Source organism: Adiantum capillus-veneris, chromosome 21 (genome assembly GCF_014529385.1).
Source record: "Adiantum capillus-veneris isolate H3 chromosome 21, ASM1452938v2, whole genome shotgun sequence".
NCBI lineage: Eukaryota > Viridiplantae > Streptophyta > Polypodiopsida > Polypodiales > Pteridaceae > Adiantum > Adiantum capillus-veneris.
The window spans coordinates 144,804,402-144,830,573 of NC_140951.1; the positions used below are offsets into that span (position 1 = coordinate 144,804,402).

Below are 26,172 nucleotides of genomic sequence, written 5' to 3' on the forward strand. Positions count from 1 at the left end.
GGGGATAGCCCCCCACAAAGACGGCTCAACGCAAGAGCCACATGAGGAAGGCCCCCTCTCAAGAAGGCCGGAGGTTGAGTGATGCCTCCCGTAGTGACGGTCTACGAGATAGCACTGCTCATATACGCAAGCCAACATCAGCCCAATCAGAGTGGGCACATCTTCAGCAGAAGAAGGCAATCAAGGCTATGTCCAACCAGATGGTGACATAGACCCTCAAGCAAAGACACCTACATCTGGGCTCAGACAAGAGCCCCTCCAAGGTAAAAACAGCAGATATACCTACATCAGGCTCACAAGGAGCCATACAGGTACCACGAAGAGTACACCTATATTCGGCTTAGACAGGAGCCTCAATAGGTAAACATGCAGTCAAGCCCAACATTCGGCTCAAGATGGAGCCTCATGGGCACACAAGAAAAGGAATGTGGTGCGACCACATTGGGCTCAAGAGGAAGAGCCCCACCATCAACCCTCTTTCTTCCAACCGAGATTCAACCCTTTATCAAGATTGCAGCGGATCTAAACAAGGGAAAACACGAAGACCCAAGATGAGTGATTCTCAGGTTTGTTTTCGTCGGCCAACGAAGGCAGGTTTGTTAAGAACAAGTCGAAGTTCTTCCAGTACTACAAAGATATATGTGAGCACTCAGGCTCAATCAAGCGACAAGATTCAAGCAGATAACAAGGAACAGAAGCGGATTGGCCAATCTTCTTCTCTACGAGTTACCTACTTCAAGTCTTGCCCTCAAGTTTGCAAGACTCACATCCAAACTTTCAGGTTCAATCGAGTCCTGAAGTATGCCAAGCTTCAAGCACCTCAAGCAGGGGGAACGAGTCACTGCATGGGGTGGGGGAATTTACCTGCGAAGCATCCCAAGCAGGAGGAACGAATCACTGCATGGGGTGGGGGAATTTACCTTGTGAAACACCTCAAGCAGGGGGAACGAGTCACTGCATGGGGTGGGGGATTTTACCTTGGCCTCAGTTGAGGCAGCTTCGAGTGGGGGGATTGGAACCCCCACGCTAGGGGTGGATAGACCACCCCGCGAGGCCCGAGCTAGTGACATCAGGCGAATCTAATGAGTGTGCATGATACATCTGACACTGGCAACGTTGAAAAGAGGAGTAGCCTTTGGTGAATTCGGTTTAGCATATGTTTGGGGAGCGGACAATCATAGCGTCCGTAGCTTTTGAAGGCAGTTGAAGCGCTCATAGGTAAGCTACTTGCAGAACAACGCTTTAGCAAATGGAGGAGCAGAATGTCGAGACCGTATCGAAACCGGGCCCGTAGACCTAGCTCTTCCTCCGCCACTGGGGAGCAGTCCGTCAACCACGTTAGGGTAACCACCTTCAACGTTAATGGCCTCAGAAACAAAAGGAGCGAGCTTGGATCGTTGATGGGAACCGGTAAATGGAACATTGTCGGGGTGCAAGAAACCCAAATGTTCCAAGGATGTTGGCCTCTTAGACTCCCCGGTCATGTGGTCTTTAATGCCCTAGGCACGGCAAAACCAGGAGAACGCGGGATGGCATCTCTAGTCGCAAATGAGCTTAGACCCTTTGAGCTCAATTTTTCTTCCCCAAATCAAATTTTCATACAATTTCTCCCCAAAGGTTCAAGGGCTTGGATACATGGAAATGTGTACATTCCGCAGCGCTAGTTGGGCGAAGCCAGGACAGTCGCTTTGAAGACCCTTGCCCGAACGTTGGGGGCCATCTCAAGCAAAAACCTACCGGTGATTGTTGGAGGTGACTTCAACATGAAGACGGGGGCATTGAAGAAGTGGCTACTAAGATGCGGGAGAGGATTTGAGAGCTTAAAGATTCGAGGCTCGAACCTCACATACCATTCCAGGTGGGGGAAGGGAAATTCAGACATCGATCACTTTATCGTGAACGAGTCCGCTGCGAGGCAACTTCTCAACAACACAGTACAGAGGGCGATAGACTTGTCGGATGCATGTAAGATGGATATGAACTGTAGGCTGTTCCTTGATGACAATCGTTGGAATACTCTGCTGCACCTTGAGCATGAGGACGGGCGTGCGACCCAACAGCGTTAGGACAAGTTTGTTTCCATTGCTACAACGATAGCCAAGGAGGCTGGAGCTCTTGCCACGAAGCCCCCGCCAAGGCCAAGGTCAGGTTGTTGACTCAAACCTCGGGCTCGGAGACTCATTAATGTGCACCGGAAAGCCTGGAATAAGGTGAGAAACAAATCTACAAACACTAGGGCTGGCCGGCAAGCGGTTAGAGAGTACAAGGAAATAGCACTTCGTGCGAAGGCCGTTGTCCGTGATAGTAACAAAAGATCCTTCGAGCGCTTCGTGGAAAAAGGGAATGAGATCCTGAGGGAGGGGCAAATGAAGAAATTCTTTACCCACCTCAAGAAAATTGTTGGGAAGGGGCAAGGAACTATTGCCAATCAACCTTTGAACGCAAATGGGGAGTTAATACTACTCCAAGGTATTCGCCGACACGGACAGTACCAGCAAGGATCCCCTTGTATGGTATGAAAAACACATGCACATTTGGTCTGGTATGCCTGAAGTATGTGACCCATTGAACTGGTATGAAGTACGGGAGGCCTGTCGGCGGTTGAAGAGGCACAAGGCAACGGGTGGCGACGGCTTACCACCCGAATTTTTCAAGCTGCTTGTGAAAGATAAGGGGCTTAGTTCGGATCCACGTAAGCCATGCTCGGAGATGGGCAAGGCATACTAGCACACGATTGAGGGTACTTACAACACGGGAGACATCCCGGCCGGCGCTAGCGACGCAGTGATTGTGTGAATCCCCAAGAAAGGCGACTTGACCAACACTGATAACTATCGCGAGTTCTCGTTAATCTCCATTGCCATAAAAATCCGCACTACGGTCATGATTAGGCGGATCACTAAGATACTTGAAAAGAGGAACTTCTTCAATCTCGGCCAAGCAGGATTCCATACTAATGAGGAATGCATAGGGCAAGTTGCATGTCTGAAGGAAATCGTGAAACTCCGTCATAAGGATGGGAAACCAACCTATGCAGCCTACATTGATTTCAAGAAGGTGTAAAGAAGGAGGATGCAAGAGAGCTACACAAGACAAGCACAAAGCACACAGAGATGGAAAGCTTCTTCTTCTTCTTCACAGAAAAGAGAGTACAAAATGACTAAGTGCTAAAGCTGAAAAGTAGCACATATGTACATGCGGTCACTAAGTGTGAACTCGCTAGAAGCGTACTAGGCTGGCACTATAAGTGTAGTCCAGCTGTAGAATCACTGGCACAGATCCTCCGTGTCGGTCACCTAACGCGCCAGTGAGTAAATGCCGTAAGCGCCCAAGACCCGTAGTGGATGCCAGCTCAAGGTGTAGAGCTCTACATCTGAACACTCCCCCTCGAGCTCTGCATGTTGCAGTGTCCAAGCATAGTCCGGAAACGTTGAAGCTTCTCAACTCCAAGGGCCTTGGTAAAGATATCCGCTATCTGCTCCTCTGTGCTGACGTAGACCAAGTCGATGTCGCCCGCCAACACTCGCTCTCGAAAGTAGTGGTAATGGACCTCTATGTGTTTGGTCCTGGCATGGAACACTGGGTTCCTAGCCAACTGCATTCTGCTGAGGTTGTCACAATGAATGACAATCTGCTGGTCCACCTGCACTCCCAAGTCCTCAAGTAATGTGCATAGCCAAGCTACCTCGCACGCCGCAACTGCTGCACCGCTGTACTCGGCCTCTGTGCTCGATAAAGCAACCGCAGGCTACTTTTTGCTGCTCCAAGTAACAACAGCACTCCCAAAAGAGAACATGAAGCCACTCGTAGATCTCCTATCAACAATGCTACCTGCCCAATCTGCATCTGTATACCCATACAATGCTAATGGTGCATCTGCTGCATAGAACAATGCATAGTCAAGAGTCCCTTGCATATACCTAAGTGTGCGTCGTACTCCATCCAAATGTGTCTTCCTCGGAAGCTGCATGAACTGACTCTCCAAGCCTACTGTGTAGCTCAAGTCTGGCCTCGTGATAGTCAAGTAGATTAGACTACCCACAATATTCTTGTACATCTTGACATCCTCAACAACATCACCCTTCTTTGCACTCAGCTTTGCATTCACATCCAAGGGAATAGAAATTGGCTTACAATCAGCCATACCATACTTTGACAACATGTCCAAAGCATATTGTCTCTGTGACAGCCATACACCCTCTGGAGTCCTGATCACCTCAATGCCAAGAAAGTAGCGCAACTCTCCTAAATATTTCATTTCAAACTCTTGTTTGAGAAGGCCCTTCACATGGTTAATCTCCATAGCATTGTCACCAACAATAATAAGGTCATCTACCTATATGGTAATGACCACAATCTCCACATCACTCTCACGTACATAGAGTGAATGATCAGCATGAGCTCTCCTAAAACCAATACTGACAAGATACTTGGCAATCCTGTCATACCATGCTCTAGAGCCCTGCTTCAAACCATACAAAGCTTTGAGAAGTCTGCATACATAATCTGGGTAACCTGGATCGACATAACCAGGTGGCTGATCCATATACACTTCCTCTTGCAACTCACCATTCAAGAAGGCATTCTTTACATCCATTTGATGCATAATCCATCCTCTAGATGCAGCCACTGCTATGAAAGCTCTCACAGTCGTCATCATTGCCACTGGAGCAAAGGTCTCCTCATAGTCTATGCCATACGTCTGTGCATAACCCTTTGCGACCAGCCTTGCCTTGTGACGCTCAATGTTACCATCAACCTTATGCTTGGTTTTATACACCCATTTACAACCAATAGCTTTCTTGCCACTTGGCAATGGCACCAACTCCCATGTGTCGTTTGCTTCTAATGCAGCCATCTCTTCATTCATTGCATCATCTCAATGCACATTTCCAACTGCATCCTCAAAACATGTGGGCTCCACATCCTGTATCACCTTAGCCATGTAGGCTTGGTGATGCGCTAGATACCCATCATAAGTCAATTTTTGAACTGGATTTCTGACTCTATTAGATCTGCGCGGTCCTGGGTCACTCCTTTGCCCTCTAGCATCTTCTTATACTTTCCTTACACCAGGTGTCCTGACAGCCGGAATTCCAAATTCCTCATCAAGACTTTGTTCAGAACCATCTGAATCCATGTCTACATGTGAAAAACCTGATGATGCATCAGCCATAAAGGGAGATTCATCAACCTTTTCCTTTCCTTTTCGTGATACATTCCCTGTACCTGTTGGTGGAGTAACTTGCGTACGTAGTCTACCATTCCATGGTTTCTCAACAGAGCCATGAGAAGAGGACTCTTATGGTCCACTCAAAACCTGTGACTGTAGCCTCACATTTTGTACAACCACATCATCTTTTACATCAGCCCCAATAGTGCCATGTGCATTACTGTACCAGCTGCTCATCTCATCAAAGACTACATCTCTGCTCACTCGTAATTCTCGTGTAGTAGGAGTGTAGCACCTGTACCCCTTTTGTTCAAGGGAATATCCCACAAGAATACATTTCTCTGCTTTAGGATCCAATTTCCTACGCAACTCATCTGGTACATGCATGTAAGCTATGCAGCCAAACACTTTCAAGTGTGCCAAATCAGGCTTTGTACCTGTAAACTTTTCCTCAGGTGTTACATCATGCACCGCAGCTGTAGGTGTCCTATTCATAATGTACACAGCTGTATTTACAGCTTCAGCCAAGAAATGATGAGGCATGTTCTTCTCATTCATCAATGCACGTGCAACCTCTGCAATGTGCCTGTTTTTCCTTTCAACGACCCCATTCTGATGTGGAGTATATCTGCATGTAAATTGCCTGCGTATACCATGCATTCGCAGAAAATCTGAAAAATCATTGGAGAAGTACTCTCCCCCTCCATCCGACCTCAATGTCTTGATTTGCATATTTGTCTCCTTCTCAATCATGACTTTGAAGTCTTGAAAGTGACCAAACACTTCACTTTTGTTACGCATGAAGTAGACCCATACTTTCCTTGTATGGTCATCAATGAAAGAGACATAATACCTGCAACCATGTATACTTGCAGTATCGGTTGGACCCCAAACATCTGTGTGCACCACCTCAAGTGGATTTTTACATACATTGTGCTCATGTGGAAATAAGCCCTTTGACTGGTTTCCAAACTGGCATGCTGCACACACTTTATGCATACCATCCACCTTGAATTTGGGCAAACCTTTTACAATCTTTTTTGATTGCATGCTGCGCAATCTCTGCTCATTGACATGGCCGATGTGTTTGTGCCAAATGTCAACATCAGCCACAACACCTGTGCCCTGTGCAAATAATGCAGCTTTTACCTCAGGCATGTCTACATTCAGCATAAACATTCTGCCCACACATTTGCCCTCTATGATCAGCTTACAGCCATTCTGGAAATCTTCTACATAACAACCATTTGGATTGAAGCAAACCTGCAAACCCTGCTCAACCATTTGTCCAACAGAAACAAGATTCTTTGTAATGTTTGGGACATGAAGTACATCTGCTAAGTACTTTTATTTGCCACTCTTCGTATTTAGAGGTATGTCTCCTACATGAGCAATGGGGTGAGCTGTGTCATCTCCTGTCTGCACATAGCCTGACACATCTGGTTTGCGCATATCTCTAAACCACTCTCCACGAGACGTCATGTAATTATAGGCACCTGAATCCACATACCAAACATCATCTTGGGTGGAATTCTCTGCATTCATTGTATACATTACATGCTGCATAACAAACATGCGGTCGTTTTTGCTGTCATCTGCATCTCTGCTAGTAGATGCATAGTTGCCCTGTTCTCTCTTTCCACCTTCTTTTCCCTTTGGATAGTCCCGTGACATGTGACCTCTTTCACCACAAGTCCAACATTCTCTGCTATCTGGAGTATGTTGCTGCCTGCTTGATCCTGCACCACGACCTCTTTGACTCCCCCTGCCTTGAGACTGGTTTCCCCTGCCACCTGTATTGTTTTGATTTGATTGACCTTCCAAAAATTGGCCCCTGCAACCCCTTGGGCCTCGACCACGACCTCTACCTCTACCTCTGTTGGAGTTAGAATAGAAGGCCTGTTCAGAATTATTTCTGCCATGAGAAGAAGATGTGTCAAGGTTCTTCTCCTCAAGAATAAGCATAGAAATCATATCTTGGAACACGGGGATGTCGTCTCTTGTATTCATGGAAGACCTAAAATGTACATACTCATCTCCTAGACCATCCAAGCATGCACGGACAATGTCATCTTCTTCCACTGAGACTTTAATAGATCCAAGAGCCTCAATGATACTCTTGATCTTCAAGGCATAATCATTGATTGAGAGGTTGTTCCTCTTAACCTAATTTAGCTCCGACTTTAGTTGAAGCTTCCTGGCCTTGGTGTTCACCTCGTACACTCTGCCTAAGTTTCTCCATGCAATGGCGGGGGTTTCAGCATCCTGTAGATAGCCCATCATGCCATCTGTGATGCTCATAGAAAGCCAATACATCACTTTGCTCTGGCCTTGTTGCCAGTCCCTCAAAGCTTTCCTTTGTTCTGCTGTAGCATTTGCCTCGGGAATCTCTGGTTCCTTTTCATTGTCTCCTTCTACATAGTCCCAATAACCTTTTCCTTTTAGGAAATTTGTTATTCTGAACTTCCATGCAGGGTAGTTATTTTTCTCAAGCTTCTCAGTAACAATCTGACTGAAACCGTCAGACATTTTGAAGCACTAAGACAATATAGCTGCAATCTGCAAAAACCTGCAAATCTGTTGAACTTGCTATCGTGGTACCTGTTACGCTTTCTACACTCAACGAGTGTCCACAATCAAGCGTACATACAACCACTGTACTTGCACAGTAAATCTCTGTATATTGCACTTTGGAGACCTGTTCTACTTCGCATCTGGTCGTGGATTGCGAACGAAGGGATTGTGATGCTCTTGCTCTCTTAGTCTCTCTTGCCTGCACCAGGCTTTGATACCATGTAAAGAATGAGGATGCAAGAGAGCTACACAAGACAAGCACAAAGCACACAGAGATGGAAAGCTTCTTCTTCTTCTTCACAGAAAAGAGAGTACAAAATGACTAAGTGCTAAAGCTGAAAAGTAGCACATATGTACATGCGGTCACTAAGTGTGAACTCGCTAGAAGCGTACTAGGCTGGCACTATAAGTGTAGTCCAGCTGTAGAATCACTGGCACAGATCCTCCGTGTCGGTCACCTAACGCGCCAGTGAGTAAATGCCGTAAGCGCCCAAGACCCGTAGTGGATGCCAGCTCAAGGTGTAGAGCTCGACATCTTGGCCGCTTACGGCATTTACTCACTAGTCTTGGCCGCTTACGGCATTTACTCACTGGCACGTTAGGTGACCGACACGGAGGATCTCTGCCAGTGATTCTACAGCTGGACTACACTTATAGTGCCAGCCTAGTACGCTTCTAGCGAGTTCACACTTAGTGACCGCATGTACATATGTGCTACTTTTCAGCTTTAGCACTTAGTCATTTTGTACTCTCTTTTCTAAGAAGAAGAAGAAGCTTTCCATCTCTGTGTGCTTTGTGCTTGTCTTGTGTAGCTCTCTTGCATCCTCATTCTTTACATGGTATCAGAGCCTGGTGCAGGCAAGAGAGGCTAAGAGAGCAAGAGCATCACAATCCCTTCGTTCGCAATCCACGACCAGATGCCACTCACAGGTTTCTGAACAGGTCTCCAAAGTGCAGTATACAGAGATTTACTGTACAAGTACAGTGGTTGTATGTACGCTTGATTGTGGACACTCGTTGAGTGTAGAAAGCGTTACAGGAACCACGATAGCAGGTTCAGCAGATTTGCAGGTTTTTGCAGATTGCAGCTATTTTGTCTTAGTGCTTCAAGATGTCTGACGGTTTCAGTCAGATTGTTACTGAGAAGCTTGAGAAAAATAACTACCCTGCATGGAAGTTCAGAATAACAAATTTCGTAAAAGGAAAAGGTTATTGGGACTATGTAGAAGGAGACAATGAAAAGGAACCAGAGATTCCCGAGGCAAATGCTACAGCAGAACAAAGGAAAGCTTTGAGGGACTGGCAACAAGGCCAGAGCAAAGTGATGTATTGGCTTTCTATGAGCATCACAGATGGCATGATGGGCTATCTACAGGATGCTGAAACCCCCGCCATTGCATGGAGAAACTTAGGCAGAGTGTTCGAGGTGAACACCAAGGCCAGGAAGCTTCAACTAAAGTCGGAGCTAAATCAGGTTAAGAGGAACAACCTCTCAATCAATGATTATGCCTTGAAGATCAAGAGTATCATTGAGCCTCTTGGATCTATTAAAGTCTCAGTGGAAGACGATGAAATTGTCCGTGCATGCTTGGATGGTCTAGGAGATGAGTATGTACATTTTAGGTCTTCCATGAATACAAGAGACGACATCCCTGTGTTCCAAGATTTGATTTCTATGCTTATTCTTGAGGAGAAGAACCTTGACACATCTTCTTCTCATGGCAGAAATAATTCTGAACAGGCCTTCTATTCTAACTCCAACAGAGGTAGAGGTAGAGGTCGTGGTCGAGGCCCAAGGGGTTGCAGGGGCCAATTTCTGGAAGGTCAATCAAATCAAAACAATACAGGTGGCAGGGGAAACCAGTCTCAAGGCAGGGGGAGTCAAAGAGGTCGTGGTGCAGGATCAAGCAGGCAGCAACATACTCCAGATAGTAGAGAATGTTGAACTTGTGGTGAAAGAGGTCACATGTCACGTGACTGTCCAAAGGGAAAAGCAAGTAGAAAGAGAGAACAGGGCAACTATGCATCTACTAGCAGAGATGCAGATGACAGCAAAAACGACCGCATGTTTGTTATGCAGCATGTAATGAATACAATGAATGCAGAGAATTCCACCCAAGATGATGTTTGGTATGTGGATTCAGGTGCCTCTAATCACATGACGTCTTGTGGAGAGTGGTTTAGAGATATGCGCAAACCAGATGTGTCAGGCTATGTGCAGACAGGAGATGACACAGCTCACCCCATTGCTCATGTAGGGGACATACCTCTAAATACGAAGAGTGGGAAATCAAAGTACTTAGTAGATGTACTTCATGTCCCAAACATTACAAAGAATCTTGTTTCTGTTGGACAAATGGTTGAACAGGGTTTGCAGGTTCGCTTCAATCCAAATGGCTGTTATGTAGAAGATTTCCAGAATGGTTGTAAGCTGATCACAGAGGGAAAATGTGTGGGCAGAATGTTTACGCTGAATGTAGACATGCCTGAGGTAAAAGCTGCATTATTTGCACAGGGCACAGGTGTTGTGGCTGATGTTGACATTTGGCACAAACGCATTGGCCATGTCAATGAGCCGAGATTGTGCAGCATGCAATCAAAACAGATTGTAAAAGGTTTGCCCAAATTCAAGGTGGATGGTATGCATAAAGTGTGTGCAGCATGCCAGTTTGGAAAACAGTCAAAGGGCTCATTTCCACATGAGCGCAATGTATGTAAAAAGCCACTTGAGGTGGTGCACACAAATGTTTGGGGTCCAACCGATACTGCAAGTATACATGGTTGCAGGTATTATGTCTCTTTCATTGATGACCATACAAGGAAAGTATGGGTCTACTTCATGCGTAACAAAAGTGAAGTGTTTGGTCACTTTCAAGACTTCAAAGTCATGATTGAGAAGGAGACAGATATGCAAATCAAGACATTGAGGTCAGATGGAGGGGGAGAGTACTTCTCCAATTATTTTTCAGATTTTCTGCGAATGCATGGTATACACAGGCAGTTTACATGCAGATATACTCCACAGCAGAATGGGGTCGCAGAAAGGAAAAACAGGCACATTGCAGAGGTTGCACGTGCATTGATGAATGAGAAGAACATGCCTCATCATTTCTGGGCTGAAGCTGTAAATACAGCTGTGTACATTATGAACAGGACACCTACAGCTGCGGTGCATGATGTAACACCTGAGGAAAAGTTTACAGGTAAAAAGCCTGATTTGGCACACTTGAAAGTGTTTGGCTGCATACCTTACGTGCATGTACCAGATGAGTTGCGTAGGAAATTGGATCCTAAACCAGAGAAATGTATTCTTGTGGGATATTCCCTTGAACAAAAGGGGTACAGGTGCTACAATCCTACTACACGAGAATTACGAGTGAGCAGAGATGTAGTCTTTGATGAGATGAGCAGCTGGTACAGTAATGCACATGGCACTATTGGGGCTGATGTAAAAGATGATGTGGTTGTACAAAATGTGAGGCCACAGTCACAGGTTTTGAGTGGACCACAAGAGTCCTCTTCTCGTGGCTCTGTTGAGAAACCATGGAATGGTAGACTACGTACGCAGGTTACTCCACCAACAGGTACAGGGAATGTATCACGAAAAGGAAAGGAAAAGGTTGATGAACCTCCCTTTATGGTTGATGCATCATCAGGTTTTTCACATGTAGACATGGATTCAGATGGTTCTGAACAAAGTCTTGATGAGGAATTTGGAATTCCGGCTGTCAGGACACCTGGTGTAAGGAAAGTACAAGAAGATGCTAGAGGGCAAAGGAGTGACCCAGGACCGCGCAGATCTAATAGAGTCAGAAATCCAGTTCAGAAATTGACTTATGATGGGTATCTAGCGCATCACCAAGCCTACATGGCTAAGGTGATACAGGATGTGGAGCCCACATGTTTTGAGGATGCAGTTGGAAATGTGCATTGGGATGATGCAATGAATGAAGAGATGGCTGCATTGGAAGCAAATGACACATGGGAGTTGGTGCCATTGCCAAGTGGCAAGAAAGCTATTGGCTGTAAATGGGTGTATAAAACCAAGCATAAGGCTGATGGTAACATTGAGCGTCACAAGGCAAGGCTGGTCGCAAAGGGTTATGCACAGACGTATGGCATAGACTATGAGGAGACCTTTGCTCCAGTGGCAAAGATGACGACAGTGAGAGCTGTCATAGCAGTGGCTGCATCTAGAGGATGGATTATGCATCAAATGGATGTAAAGAATGCCTTCTTGAATGGTGAGTTGCAAGAGGAAGTGTATATGGATCAGCCACCTGGTTATGTCGATCCAGGTTACCCAGATTATGTATGCAGACTTCTCAAAGCTTTGTATGGTTTGAAGCAGGGCTCTAGAGCATGGTATGACAGGATTGCCAAGTATCTTGTCAGTATTGGTTTTAGGAGAGCTCATGCTGATCATTCACTCTATGTACGTGAGAGTGATGTGGGGATTGTGGTCATTACGATATATGTAGATGACCTTATTATTGTTGGTGACAATGCTATGGAGATTGACCATGTGAAGGGTCTTCTCAAATAGGAGTTTGAAATGAAAGATTTGGGCGAGTTGCGCTACTTTCTTGGCATTGAGGTGATCAGGACTCCAGAGGGTGTATGGCTGTCACAGAGACAATATGCTTTGGACATGTTTTCAAAGTATGGTATGGCTAATTGTAAGACAATTTCTATTCCCTTGGATGTGAATGCAAAGCTGAGTGCAGAGAAGGGTGATGTTGTTGAGGATGTCAATATGTACAGGAAGATGGTGGGTAGTCTAATCTACTTGACTATCACGAGGCCAGACTTGAGCTACACTGTAGGCTTGGAGAGTCAGTTCATGCAGCTTCCGAGGAAGCCACATTTGGATGGAGTACGACGCACACTTCGGTATGTGCAAGGGACTCTTGACTACGCATTGTTCTATGCAGCAGATGCACCATTAGCATTGTATGGGTATACAGATGCATATTGGGCAGGTAGCATTGTTGATAGGAGATCTACGAGTGGCTTCATGTTCTCTTTTGGGAGTGCTGCTGTTACTTGGAGCAGCAAAAAGCAGCCTACGGCTGCTTTATCGAGCGCAGAGGCCGAGTACAGAGGTGCAGCAGTTGCGGCGTGCGAGGTAGCTTGGCTACGCACATTACTTGAGGACTTGGGAGTGCACGTGGACCAGCAGATTGTCATTCATTGTGACAACCTCAGCAGCATGCAGTTGGCTAGGAACCCAGTGTTCCATGCTAGGACCAAACACATAGAGGTCTATTACCACTACGTTCGAGAGCGAGTGTTGGCGGGTGACATCGACTTGGTCTACGTCAGCACAGAGGAGCAGATAGCGGATATCTTTACCAAGGCCCTCGGAGCTGAGAAGCTTCGACGTTCCTGGACTATGCTTGGACTCTGCGACATGCAGAGCTCGAGGGGGAGTGTTGAGATGTCGAGCTCTACACCTTGAGCTGGCATCCACTACGGGTCTTGGCCGCTTACGGCATTTACTCACTGGCACGTTAGGTGACCGACACGGAGGATCTCTGCCAGTGATTCTACAGCTGGACTACACTTATAGTGCCAGCCTAGTACGCTTCTAGCGAGTTTACACTTAGTGACCGCATGTACATTTGTGCTACTTTTCAGCTTTAGCACTTAGTCATTTTGTACTCTCTTTTCTAAGAAGAAGAAGAAGCTTTCCATCTCTGTGTGCTTTGTGCTTGTCTTGTGTAGCTCTCTTGCATCCTCATTCTTTACAATACCGCTCGGTTTCATCTACCTGGATAGGCTCCTTGGTAAACAAGAAGCCTAAGAACCAACCTTTCAAGAAGTGGACTTGGACTACAAGAACCCAGAACTAGATGAATAAGTATATCCCAGCAGCTGACTTTAGTTCATTACGCTACCACGCATGGGACAAGTGGGACGAGAGGCATTCGTGCCTGACATTGGAGCCCTATAAGGAGTCCGGCTATGAAGAAACACATGGATACCTGCTGCAACTCAATAGGAGCACTTTAGTGAATAGGAAGGAGGAGAGAATACTGGCTCTCGCGAGAGTAGGTGGTCTCAAACTCGTTGATAGTTATATGCGCGGACATAGCATTTTCACGCTATGCTCCCAGTTAGAGGGTCGTTCGCTTATGCATTTGCTGATGGATTTCCCGGCGACTGGAGAATCTAGCGGGAGATGGCTAAACCGATTCAACTCCTCCTTCAACGCTCTTGACCCTTCGTTGGACCCTGAAGAAAGGACCGTTATCCTCCTTGGTGGGGAGGCTCGCGGGAAGCGACTGCCCTTCTGGGTACGCCGTGATCCGCACTCGAGGGACGGAACCGCAGGGCACGTACGTGCCTGTGGGGATGTTCCTCGGTGAAGTTATACCCCGGTACTTGGGTGCTCTGCATAGACGGATGGGGAGATAATGCTCCCCTTCCTATTCTATATTTTGAATCCGATCCCTTCCGGGGGAAATGACGTAATTCTCCCAAAGCGAAGCCAGATGAGCTATAAGAGTGCCCAAAGTGCCTCCCCCCCCCCGGGGGGTTAACTCCACCTAAAAGGGGGTTGGGAGGTGCATAAGGGAGACATCACCAACCTCAGTGGACGCCACCTGTGAGCCGAAGCCCTTCCAAGCGGGTATGGCATTTCCTAGGGGAAAATCGTCGGGTTTCAAAGGCAGTTTACTGAGGTGAGCGATAAGTTACCTAGAGGAGGCAACTCCAAAGGGAAGACCGAAGCAAGTCCTGCAGTACCTGGGCCTCTGAACAGAGGTACTTGGTCACTGTCACACCCACCGAAATGGGTCTCTCAAGGGAATAGTCATCACCCTAAGAGTGTAGATAATTATGGCCTCTCGAGTCCAGAGGAAACTAGTGACAAAAGCGTCTGCCTTCGATTTCTCGGGGCATAGTCCTGGTCGTTCTTCTTGTCCACTTTTATGGTGGATGAGGGGAGCGGCCGGGCTTGCTCTGCCTGACTCCGAAAACAAAACAAAAAAACGAAGAGAAGATCCGGGATATTTGGAAGGATCATGATTCTCGACTCTTCGTCGATCCCTCCGGGCACAGCAAGGACCCAGAACACTGGCGTAACCATGATGTGTGACTTTGGCCTAGAATAGAGGGCATCAATGACTATTAGTTGGACTGAAGTTACGGACGTATTCGTAAGATCAAACGACATAAAGCATCTGGGATTGACGGCATCTTTATGCAAGATAAGGGAACTAGATCGGATGGATTTAAACCAAGTGCAGATATGGGAAGAGCAGTCTTCAAACTGTTGTGTACGTGGTTTGATTCAGGGAAGTTGCCGGAGGCATCATCTACCTCGGTATTGGTGTATATCCCGAAGAAGGGTGATCTTTCTAATCCGGATAACTACAGAGGGATTTCTCTTATTCCAATCTCTCTGAAGCTCTTGACCTCACTCGTGATCAATAGGATCTCAGTGAAACTCAAGGAAAGGAATTTCTTCTTGCATGGTCAGACCGAATTTTGGACTCAGGACGAATGTGTGGCTCAAGTGATTGCCTTGAAGGAAATTGTTCTTAGACGTAAGGTCGTTAAGAAACCGACGTTTGCGACATATATTGACTTTGAAAAGGCGTACAATACAGTGCCACACGAGGGGCTCTTTTTAAAGATGGAAGCCATAGGGATTGGAGGCCGTTGCTTGAATTTCTTTCGAGCCTTGTACCAATCATCCAAGGTCAGAGTGCGGGTCGGAGCGAAGCTGAGCGAGGAGGTACAAATCACCCATGGCGTGCGTCAAGGGTGTCCCTCGTCGCCTACTCTCTTTAATATCTTTATTAATGACATCCTGGATGAGAGTGCGACTGACCTTGGGTGGCTATTCCAAGCCTACTCCTGAAGATCCAGGGCCTACTTTTTGAAGATGACTTAGTTTTATTCGCGGAGTCTAAGGAGGAGTTGCAGGCTAGTTTAGATAGATTGCATAGTTGGGCGGAGAAGTGGGGCATGAAATTTGGCATAAAGAAATGCCAGGCGACCGTGTTTAACGGGGACCTTGAGGAACTTATTGCATTTAAACCTCACATCGGACCTGAGGAGATTCAGGTAGACTCAGAGTATAGGTACTTGGGCATATTAGTAGATAAGGAAGTCTCAATCGATACTATCCTTAAGGATAGAATTGAGAGTGTGTGTAAGTCTTTATATGCCCATAAACACCTTCTATGCTCTAGGAGAGGGGCCGCGCCCGGAGGCGCGGCTGCCCCCGCCTCGCCCCTGTGCTAGAGACGAGAGACAACGGGCGAGGCGCGGGCTGGGGCCGTCCGTCGGACGCGCGGCGGGGTGCGGGGTAGGGACGCTTTCCATTCGTCCCGTCACGCGGGCGGTCCCCCTCCTCCGTGCCGCAAGGCACGGGGCCGCTCGATCAACCTTTCCGCCCCCTCCCCTCCACCCCGGAGGAGGGGGGGGATCGAGGGGGCTCCCTGCGTGGGCTGCATCTTATGTAAGCAAACGACTCTCAACAACGGATATCTTAGCTCTTGCAACGATGAAGAACGCAGCGAAATGCGATATGTAGTGTGAATCGCAGAATTCTGCGAATCATCGAGTCTTTGAACGCAACTTGCGTCGGCGGATCGTCCAAGGGCATGTCTGCCTAAGCGTCCACACGACCCCCATGCCAAGCCCCGTCCCTCCTCGGGCGCGACGCGGTGGAGATGGCCGTCCGAGCGCGCCTCCCCCTCCCTGTCCCCCCCCCCCCCCCCCCCCCCCCCCCCCCCCCCCCCCCCTCCTCATGGGGGCGGCGCGGACGGGCGAGTGTGGCGCGGCGATCGGCTGAAATGCATTGATGGCACCATGCGACGACCCCGCTCCAAGGGTGGTTACGCTCCCCGAGTACGAGGTATGCCCTCCGCGGGGATTGGCTTCTGCGATCGGGGCATGGCGGTGCCGCCGTGTCGAGAAAGGGCTCCGTGGCCGAGGAGGGGAGGGAGGGGCCTGTCCCCCCCGCCCCCGCCAAGGCCCGAACGAACGCACAGACCTCAAATCAGGCAAGGCTACCTACTGAATTTAAGCATATCACTAAGCGGAGGAAAAGAAACTAACTAGGATTTCCCTAGTAGCGACGAGCGAACCCCAGAAAGAGCCCAGCTTGAGAATCGCGCAGCCCCGTCCTCTGAATTGTAGTCTAGAGAGGCGTCCTCTGCGACGGACCGGGCCCAAGTCCCTTGGAAAGGGGCGTCAGAGAGGGTGACAGCCCCGCCGAGCTCCGACCCTGTTGCTCCACGAGGCGTCGTCAATGACTCGGTCTGTTAGGGAATGCAGCCCTAAGTGGGTGGTAGATTCCATCCAAGGCTAAATACGGGCAAGAGATCGATAGCGAACAAGTATCGCAAGGGAAATATGAAAAGAAATTTGAAAAGAGAATTAAAAAAGTGCTTGAAATTGTTGGGAGAGAAGCGAATGGAGGCCGCGCGTGCGCCCTCGTCGGATGCGGAACGGTGAGAGCTCGTCCGCCGCTCGAGGCCGGGCGCTGGTCAGCGTGGGCTGGCGCGGCGGGACAAGAGCGGGCTTTCGTCGGCCCGCCGATGCCATCACGCCATCCGAGGGACAAAGCGCGTGCCACTTGTGGCGGGCTTTACGCACCTGTGCGCTCGAGACGCTGGCGCTATGGGCTTTCCATCCGACCCGTCTTGAAGCACGGACCAAGAAGTCTACCATGTACGCGAGCCGGTGGGTGGAAAACCCACGGAGGCGCAAGTAACGTGATAGGTGGGATCCCCCTCGGGGGTGCACCATCGACCGACCGTGATCTTCTGTGAAAGGTTTGAGTGGGAGCGTATGTGTTGGGACCCGAAAGATGGTGAACTATGCCTGAGCAGGGCGAAGCCAGAGGAAACTCTGGTGGAGGCTCGTAGTGATACTGACATGCAAATCGTTCGTCAGACTTGGGTATAGGGGTAAAAGACTAATCGAACCATCTAGTAGCTGGTTCCCTCCAAAGTTTCCCTCAGGATAGTTGGAGCTCTTTGCAGTTTTATCAAGTAAAGCGAATGATTAGAGGCATCGGGGGTGAAACACCCTCGACCTATTCTCAAACTTTAAATAGGTAAGCGTCCGCGTTGCTCCATTGAACCCCGGTGCGGAACGCAAGCTCCAAGTGGGGCATTTTTGGTAAGTAGAACTGGCGATGTGGGATGAACCAAAAGCCAAGTTACGGTGCCGAACGGCGCGCTAACCTAGATCCCACAAAGGGTGTTGATTGATTAAGACAGTAGGTCGGTGGTCATGGAAGTCGAAATCCACGAAGGAGTGTGTAATAACTCACCTGCCGAATCAACTAGCCCTGAAAATGGATGGCGCTGAAGCGCGTGATCTATACCCGGCCATCGGGGCGACTGCGAGGCCCCGATGAGTAGGAGGGCGTGGGGGTCATGGCGCAGCTCCGGGCGTGAGCCCGAGTGAAACGGACCCGAGTGCAGATCTTGGTGGTAGTAGCAAATATTCAAATGAGAACTTTGAAGACCGAAGTGGAGAAAGGTTTCATGTGAACAGCAATTGGACATGGGTTAGTCGATCCTAAGAGATGGGGCAGTCCTGTGTCAAGGGCGCAATGCGTGCCGTTCATCGAAAGGGAATCGGGTTAATATTCCTGAACCGGGACGTGGCGGTGGACGATAACGTGACCGAATCCGGAGACGCCGAAGGGGGCCCCGGGAAGAGTTCTCTTTTCTTTTTAACAGCCTGCGCACCCTGAAATCGGATCACCCAGAGATAGGGCCCATTGGCTTGTAAACCACTACACGCCTCGCGGTGTCCGGTGCGCCCGTAGCGGCTCGTGAACATTTGGTCAATAGAACAATGTAGGTAAGGGAGCAGCCTCTGGTGGATAGAACAATGTAGGTAAGGGAAGTCGGCAAAATGGATCCGTAACTTCGAGAAAAGGATTGGCTCTGAGGGCTGGGTCTAGGGGTCTACGGTCCGACATCGGAGGCTGTCGGGGGTCTGCCCGAGCTGCCCCAACGGCGAGGGCAGGCCTCCGCGTGCCAACTGGCCAACGCCCGTAGAACGTCGCCCCTCGCGGGGCGGCCCTCCCTAGGCGGTGAACAACCGTCTCAGAACTGGTACGGACAAGGGAAATCCGACTGTTTAATTAAAAAAAAGCATTGCGATGGTCCCCACGAATCTTGACGCAATGTGATTTCTGTCCAGTGCTCTGAATGTCAAAGTGAAGAAATTCAACCAAGTGCGAGTAAACAACGGGAGTAACTATGACTCTCTTAAGGTAGCCAAATGCCACGTCATCTAATTAGTGACGCGCATGAATGGATTAATGAGATTCCCACTGTCCCTATCTACTATCTAGAGAAACCACAGCCAAGGGAACGGGCCTTGCTGGTATGATCCACTAAGATTTAGCCCGTTGCCGCACCGATTTGTCCCCTCTCCGCATTGCACCGTGCGGTTCGGCCTTGCCCTTGGCCCATGTGAATTTGGCTAAGTCTCCCCAGTCCCAAAAAGAAAAACACAGAGACATGGTCCCTCTCAAGATTCATCAATCTGATAGCGTGCCGAGTTGTTCCCTCTACCATTGCACCGTGCGTTTTGACCTTGCTTCTTTTCGATGGGAAAGATTAAGTCCTCGTCCTCATGGCATGAGTTAGGTCGTGCTCCCGACTTCGATCGAATGTAAGGTTGAAGCTACGGAAACAAAAATTGTCATTCCCTTGCCTCCCAACACACACATAGATACAGCCCTCCCCATCCCCCCGGCGCCAGCGCGCACCACACCCACACACATATGTGTGCATGCATAGATACATATAAGTATGTGTGGCTAGACCTCAATAAGTGTGGTGCGGTCATACCAGCGCTAATACACCGGATCCCATCAGAACTCCACAGTTAAGCGCGCTTGGGCCAGAACAGTACTAGGATGGGTGACCTCCCGGGAAGTCCTGGTGCTGCACCCTTATTTTGCCATGTTGCGAAGTACTAGGATGGCGCCGCACCACCGCTCGCTCCCGTACAAACTCACGAAACTTTAGCGGCATCACTCTCCCCGACGGCGTTTCCGCATTCCCCCGTATGCCGCCGTCACCGCCCGTGGTTTGCCCGCCACGTCGTGGAGGTCCCTTCGTGCTCGGGATTGTCGCGTTTTGGCCACCCGTCGACGCACCCGGCCTCGTCGTCCCGACCCATCGGCGGACCCGGCCTGCCCCGTTGGCGCCATTCGATGCTCCAGGCCCGTTGGCTCACCCGTCCGTGTCGGCCTGCCCCGTCGGCACCGTTCGGCCCACCCGGCACTGTTGGCACTGTTCGGCTCACCCGACTACGTCGGCCCGCCCCGTCTGCACCGTGCGACGCCCCGGCCCGTCTGCTCACCCGTCCGTGTTGGCCCGCCCTATCAGCACCGTTCGGCCCACTCGGCCCGTTCGGCTCACCGGGCCCCGTCGGCTCATCCGGCTCGCCCGCCCCGTCGGCACTGTTTGGCTCACCCGGCTCCATTAGCCAAACCCGTCGGTTCACCCTTCCGCGTCACCCGTCCCGTCGGCACCTTTCGGCCCACTCGGCCCGTTCGGCTCACTCGGCCCCATTGGCCCGGCTCGTGGCTCATCCGGCTCGGCCGCCACGTGGGCACCGTTCGACTCACCCGGCTGCGTCCGCACCGTTCGGCCCACTTGGCCTCGGCCCGGCCCGTCAGCCCACCCGTCCGTGTCGGCCCGCCCGTCGGCACCGTTCGGCCCACTCAGCCCCGTCCGCACCGTTCGGCTCACCCAGCCCCTTTGGCCCGGCTCGACGGCCCATCCGGCTCGCCCGCCCCGTGGGCACCGTTCGGCTCACCCGGCTGCATCGGCTCATCCGGCCCGCCCGGTCGGTCAGAACCGTTCCACGATCTAAACTCCGTAGTTAAGAACGCCTGGGCCATAATAGTACTGGGATTGGTGACTTCCCGGGAAGTCCTGGTGCCGCACCCTTCTTTTGACACGTTGCAAAGTATTGGGATGGCGCCGCACCACCACTCGCTCCCATCAAGACATCGCAGTTAAGCACGCTTGGGCCAGAATAGTACTGGGATGGGTAACCTCTTGGGAAGTCCTGGTGCTGCACCCGCCCGGGCACGTATTCTCATCGGCCCCGTTGGCGCAGCCCGTCGCACCGTTGGACGCCCCTGGCCCGTCGGCTCACCCGGCCGCGTCAGCCCGTCGGCACCATACGACGCCGCTGCCCCATCGACCCCGTCAACCCACCCCGTTGGCCCGTCGACACCATTTGATGCCCCCGGCCCTTCGGCTCACCCGCCCCGTCAACCCGTTGGTACCGTTTGACGTCGCCCCCCATTGGCTCACCCGGCCTCGTCGGCTTGGCCCGTCCGCACGCCCCCAGCTTGTCAACCGCCTCAGCACCGTTCGACACCGCCGGCCCATCGGTTGACCCGCCGCGTCGGCCCCGTTTGATGCCCCCAGCCCTTCTTCTCACCCGCCCCGTCGACCCGTTGGCACCGTTTGACGCCCGCGGCCCGTGGGCTCACCCGGTCTCGTTGGCCCGTTCGGCCGCGTATGCTCATTGGCCCCGTCGGCTCAGCCCGTCCGCACGCCCCCGGCCCGTCGGCTGGGTCGGCACCGTTCGACTTTGACGCTGCTGGCCCGTCAGCTCACCCGCTGCGTCAGCCTGTTTGATGCTCCCGGCCCGTCAGCCCGTCGGCTCACCCAACCGCCTTGGCCCATCCCATCAGCACCGTTTGACGCCCCCGGCCCGTCGGCTCACCCACCCCGTCGACCGCGTCGACCCACAGGACCCGTCGACTAGGCCCGTCGGCACTGTTGGACGCCCGTGGCCCGTCGGCTCACCCGGCTGCGTCGGCCCGTCGGCACCGTTTGATGCCCCCGTCCCCTCGGCTCACTTGGCCGCGTCGGCCCGTCCTATCGGCACCGTTTAACACCCCCGACGTGTCGGCTCACCCGTCGGCGCCCCCGGCGGCGTTTGCTCACCGGACCCGTCAGCTGGGCCCGTCGGCTCACCCAGCCGTGTCGGCCTGTCCCGTCGGCTCACCCGCCCTGTCAGCCCCGTTTGATGCCTGTCGGCCCGTCGGCTCACCCGACCTCGTCGACCCGCCCCGTCGGCCCACCCGCCCCGGCGGCCCTGTTTGATGCCCATCGGCTCGTCGGCTCACCCGGCCGCATCGGCCCGCCCCATTGGCACCGTTTGACGCCCCCGGCCGCGTATGCTCACCCGCCCCGTCGGCCCATCGGCACTGTTTGATGCCCCCGCCGCGTCGGCTCACCCGCCTGGGAGGCCTGTCCCGTTGGCTCACCTGGCTGGGCGGCTTGTCCCGTCAGCTCACACGCCTTGTCGGCCCCGTTTGATGCCCGTCGGCCCGTTGGCTCGCCCGGTCGCGTCGGCCCGCCCCGTCGGCCCACCCGCCTCGACGGCCTTGTTTGATGCCCATCGGCCCGTCGGCCCGTCGGCTCACCCAGTCGCGTCGGCACTGTTTGACGCCCCCGGCCGAGTATGCTCATCGGCCTCGTCGACCCGTCGGCACCGTTTGATGTCCCCAGCGCGTCGGCTCACCCGGCCTCGTTTGACGCCCCCGGCCCGTCGGCACTCCCGGTCGGCCCGACCGGCCACGTATTCTCACCGGTCCCGTGCCGTTCGGTCCCGGGCCGTAGGCACCGTTGGACGCCCTCGTCCCGTCGGCTCAATGTTTGATGCCCTGTCAACCCTCCCCGTTGGCCCAACCGCGTCGCACCAGCTCACCGCACCGGTCCGTTGGCCAACATCGGCGGCACCGAGCCATCGACGGCTGTGGAGTCCGTGCGGTGCTTCACGCACCGCGCCCCCGTACCTTCTCAACCCCGCGCCCACCCTCTCAATGCCACGCCCACGGCAAGGCACTTGGTCCTGTTTCCCGAGTCCGTGGGGTTCATGCCCGTTTGTGGGGTTTCCCGGGGACGTGGGGTTCATGGCCGGCCGTGGTGTTCACGGCTGGGATTTCTATTGGGGTTGCCAAGGTGCTTGGAGGGTTTGCCAGCCCGCACCGAATTGTGCGCAACTATAAGGGTAGTGGTGCTCGGTTGAGACTGGAACGGGGTGGACCACGGAGCTTTGGACGAGTGAGGTGAGGCGACCAGTTCCCCGCACCCCTCTCGTGAGGTTGGGATGCAATCCCCCCCTCGGGCGGGGGGCCAAGGCTACCTTCCGCGGACGGGCTTGTTTACGTGCGGGCCGTTTTCGGGTCTCGCGGGACTCGGTGCGCTCGAGGTGGCCAACAGAGCTTGGTAGGCGATGAGGGATGGCGGACCATGTGCGGGGCCGGGGCGCCGATGACGGTGAGCTCCCGCCCCGGCCGCGGTGTGATCAAGGAATGCAGCGGGCGTTTTTCCCGCCGCGGGCTATGTGCGGCTTGAATCGATACGGAAGGTCCCGAACCCGTGTGCCTAGATGGGAGGCGGGCGACGGCCGAGCCGACGGGCTTGTTTCCCGGCGGTGCGGTGCGTTTCCCTCGATGGGGAGGTGCTTAGTGCGAGCCAGCGGCGTCGTTTCGGCGACGGCCCCGGTCCCTCACCCCAGCGACCCCGGGATGTTGCATGCAAGACGACGTGGACAGCGTTGGATGCGTCGGCCTTCAGTTGCCGGGTGCCCAGGACCCTGTCCCCCCCTTGTTTCTGGCCTCAGTGTGTCCATGTCTACGGCGTGCTGCGGTGCGGTGGCTTTGCCCGCTGTTGGACGATCGAGCGTTGGCGGGTCGTATTTCTAGAGGATCGGGACTCTGTGCGGCGGCGCATGCTTTGCCGTGGCCTCGGCCGCGACCCTCCTGGAGGGGTGGCGGGCACGCGGCACCGCACGATGGCCCACCCTGCCGGTGCCCGGGCATCCCACATAGGGACGGGTAGACGTGCCGTTGCGTGCGATTTCAACGTGGGCGCTTGTGGCCTTTCCCCCCGGGTCTAGGGTTAACCCCGCGCCATGGGCCGACGGCGTTGCCCCCGCATCCAAACTGTAGAGAGGCGTGATGTCCGAACACACGGACCCCGACGGGCCGCTCGTGACCGAGGATAGCTACCTGGTTGATCCTGCTAGTAGTCATATGCTTGTCTCAAAGATTAAGCCATGCATGTGTAAGTATAAACTCTTTTATACTGTGAAACTGCGAATGGCTCATTAAATCAGTTATAGTTTCTTTGATGGTACCTTGCTACTCAGATAACCGTAGTAATTCTAGAGCTAATACGTGTACCGAATCGGAACTTTTGGAAGGGATGCATTTATTAGATAAAAGGCTGTTGCGGGCTTGCCCGGTAATGCGGTGAATCATGATAACTCGACAAATCGCACGGCCTTGGCGGCGGCGATGCTTCATTCAAATTTCTGCCCTATCAATTTTCAATGGTAGGATAGAGGCCTACCATGATGGTGATGGGTGACGGAGAATTAGGGTTCGATTCCGGAGAGAGGGAGCCTGAGAAACGGCTACCACATCCAAGGAAGGCAGCAGGTGCGCAAATTACCCAATCCCGACAAGGGGAGGTAGTGACAATAAATAACAATACTAGGCCTTTTCACGTCTGGTAATTGGAATGAGTACAATCTGAATACCTTAACGAGGATCCATTGGAGAGCAAGTATGGTGCCAGCAGTCGCGGTAATTCCAGCTCCAATAGCGTATATTTAAGTTGTTGAAGTTAAAAAGCTCGTAGCTGGATCTCGGGGCAGGGCGAGCGGTCCGCCTCCTTTGGTGTGCACTGGTCGCTCCGCCCTTTTTGTCGGGGACGCACTCCTGGCATTAATTGACTGGGATGCGGATTTGGCGATGTTACTTTGAAAAAATTAGAGTGCTCAAAGCAAGCCTATGCTCTGAATACATTAGCATGGAATAACGCAATAGGACTCTGTTCCTATTGTGTTGTTCTTCGAGACCAGAGTAATGATTAATAGGGACAGTTGGGGGCATTTGTATTTCATTGTCAGAGGTGAAATTCTTGGATTTATGAAAGACGAACTACTGCGAAAGCATTTTCCAAGGATGTTTTCATTAATCAAGAACGAAAGTTGGGGGCTCGAAGACGGTCAGATACCATCCTAGTCTAAACCATAAACGATGCCGACTAGGGATTGGCGGATGTTACTTTCATGACTCCGCCAGCACCTTATGAGAAATCAAAGTTTTTGGGTTCCGGGGGGAGTATGGTCGCAAGGCTGAAACTTAAAGGAATTGACGGAAGGACACCACGAGGAGTGGAGCCTGCGGCTTTATTTGACTCAACACGGGGAAACTTACCAAGTCCAGACATAGTAAGGATTGACAGATTGAGAGCTCTTTCTTGATTCTATGGGTGGTGGTGCATGGCCGTTCTTAATTCGTGGAGTGATTTGTCTGGTTCATTCCGTTAACGAACGAGACCTCAGCCTGCTAACTAGTTACACGAAGGATCCTCTTTGTGGCCAACCTCTTAGAGGGACTATGGCCGTCTAGGCCATGGAAGTTTGAGGCAATAACAGTTCTGTGATGCCCTTAGATGTTCTGGGCTGCACGCGCGCTACACTGATGAATTAACGAGTTTACCACCTGGGCAGATAGGCCCGGGTAATCCTTTGAAATTTCATCGTGATGGGGATAGATCATTGCAATTATTGAACTTCAACGAGGAATTCCTAGTAAGCGCGAGTCATCAGCTCGCGTTGACTACGTCCCTACCCTTTGTACACACCGCCCGTTGCTCCTACAGATTGAATGGTACAGTGAAGTTTTCGGATCGCGGCAACGCTGGCGGTTTTTCGCCGGCGACGTTGTGAGAAGTTCATTAAGCCTTATCATTTAGAGGAAGGAGAAGTCATAACAAGGTTTTCGTAGGTGAACGTGCGGAAGTATTATTGACACACATCCCACCAGAACGACGCGAACCGTGACGTACGCGAGGGGCCGCGCCTGGAGGCGCGGCTGCCCCCGCCTCGCCCCCGTGCCGAAGCCGAGAGACAGCAGGCGAGGCACCGGGCCGGGGCCGTCTGTCGGCCGCACAACGGGGTGCGGGGGAGGGACGCTTTCGTTTCTCCCGCCACGCGGGCTTCCCCTGTTCTCCGTGCCGCAAGGCACAGGGCCGCTCGATCAACCTTTCCGCCCCCTCCCCTCCACTCCGGAGGAGGGGAGGCCGAGGGGTGATCCACGCACACAGCTGAACGAAATCTTGGATTGAGGTGGCTCCCTCCAGGGGCCGCATCTTATGTAAGCAAACGACTCTCAGCAACGGATATCTTGCCTCTTGCAACGATGAAGAACGTAGCGAAATGCGATACGTAATGTGAATTGCAGAATTCCGTGAATCATCGAATCTTTGAAAGCAACTTGCGCCCGCGGCTCGTCCAAGGGCATGTCTACCTGAGCATCCACAGGACCCCCATGCCAAGCCCCACCCCTCCCCGGGCGCAGCGCGGTGGAGATGGCCGTCCAAGCGCGCCTC

At 52.0% G+C, this 26,172-nt stretch overlaps 4 non-coding genes and 1 pseudogene across 4 annotated transcripts; all 5 read left to right on the forward strand.

Annotated features, from left to right (window-relative positions):
- The first annotated feature begins 16,230 nt into the window (after window positions 1-16,230).
- LOC147431885 (5.8S ribosomal RNA) lies at window positions 16,231-16,383 on the forward strand. Its single transcript, XR_015185767.1, has one exon. It is a non-coding gene; the product is annotated as a 5.8S ribosomal RNA (ribosomal RNA).
- A 370-nt stretch (window positions 16,384-16,753) lies between these two features.
- On the forward strand, window positions 16,754-19,116 carry LOC147431886 (25S ribosomal RNA; annotated as a pseudogene).
- Window positions 19,117-19,570: 454 nt separating this feature from the next.
- LOC147431887 (5S ribosomal RNA) lies at window positions 19,571-19,689 on the forward strand. Its single transcript, XR_015185768.1, has one exon. It is a non-coding gene; the product is annotated as a 5S ribosomal RNA (ribosomal RNA).
- Window positions 19,690-23,777: 4,088 nt separating this feature from the next.
- On the forward strand, window positions 23,778-25,591 carry LOC147431888 (18S ribosomal RNA). The gene has a single exon (XR_015185765.1). It is a non-coding gene; the product is annotated as an 18S ribosomal RNA (ribosomal RNA).
- Window positions 25,592-25,947: 356 nt separating this feature from the next.
- LOC147431889 (5.8S ribosomal RNA) lies at window positions 25,948-26,100 on the forward strand. Its single transcript, XR_015185766.1, has one exon. It is a non-coding gene; the product is annotated as a 5.8S ribosomal RNA (ribosomal RNA).
- The last annotated feature ends 72 nt before the right edge of the window (window positions 26,101-26,172 follow it).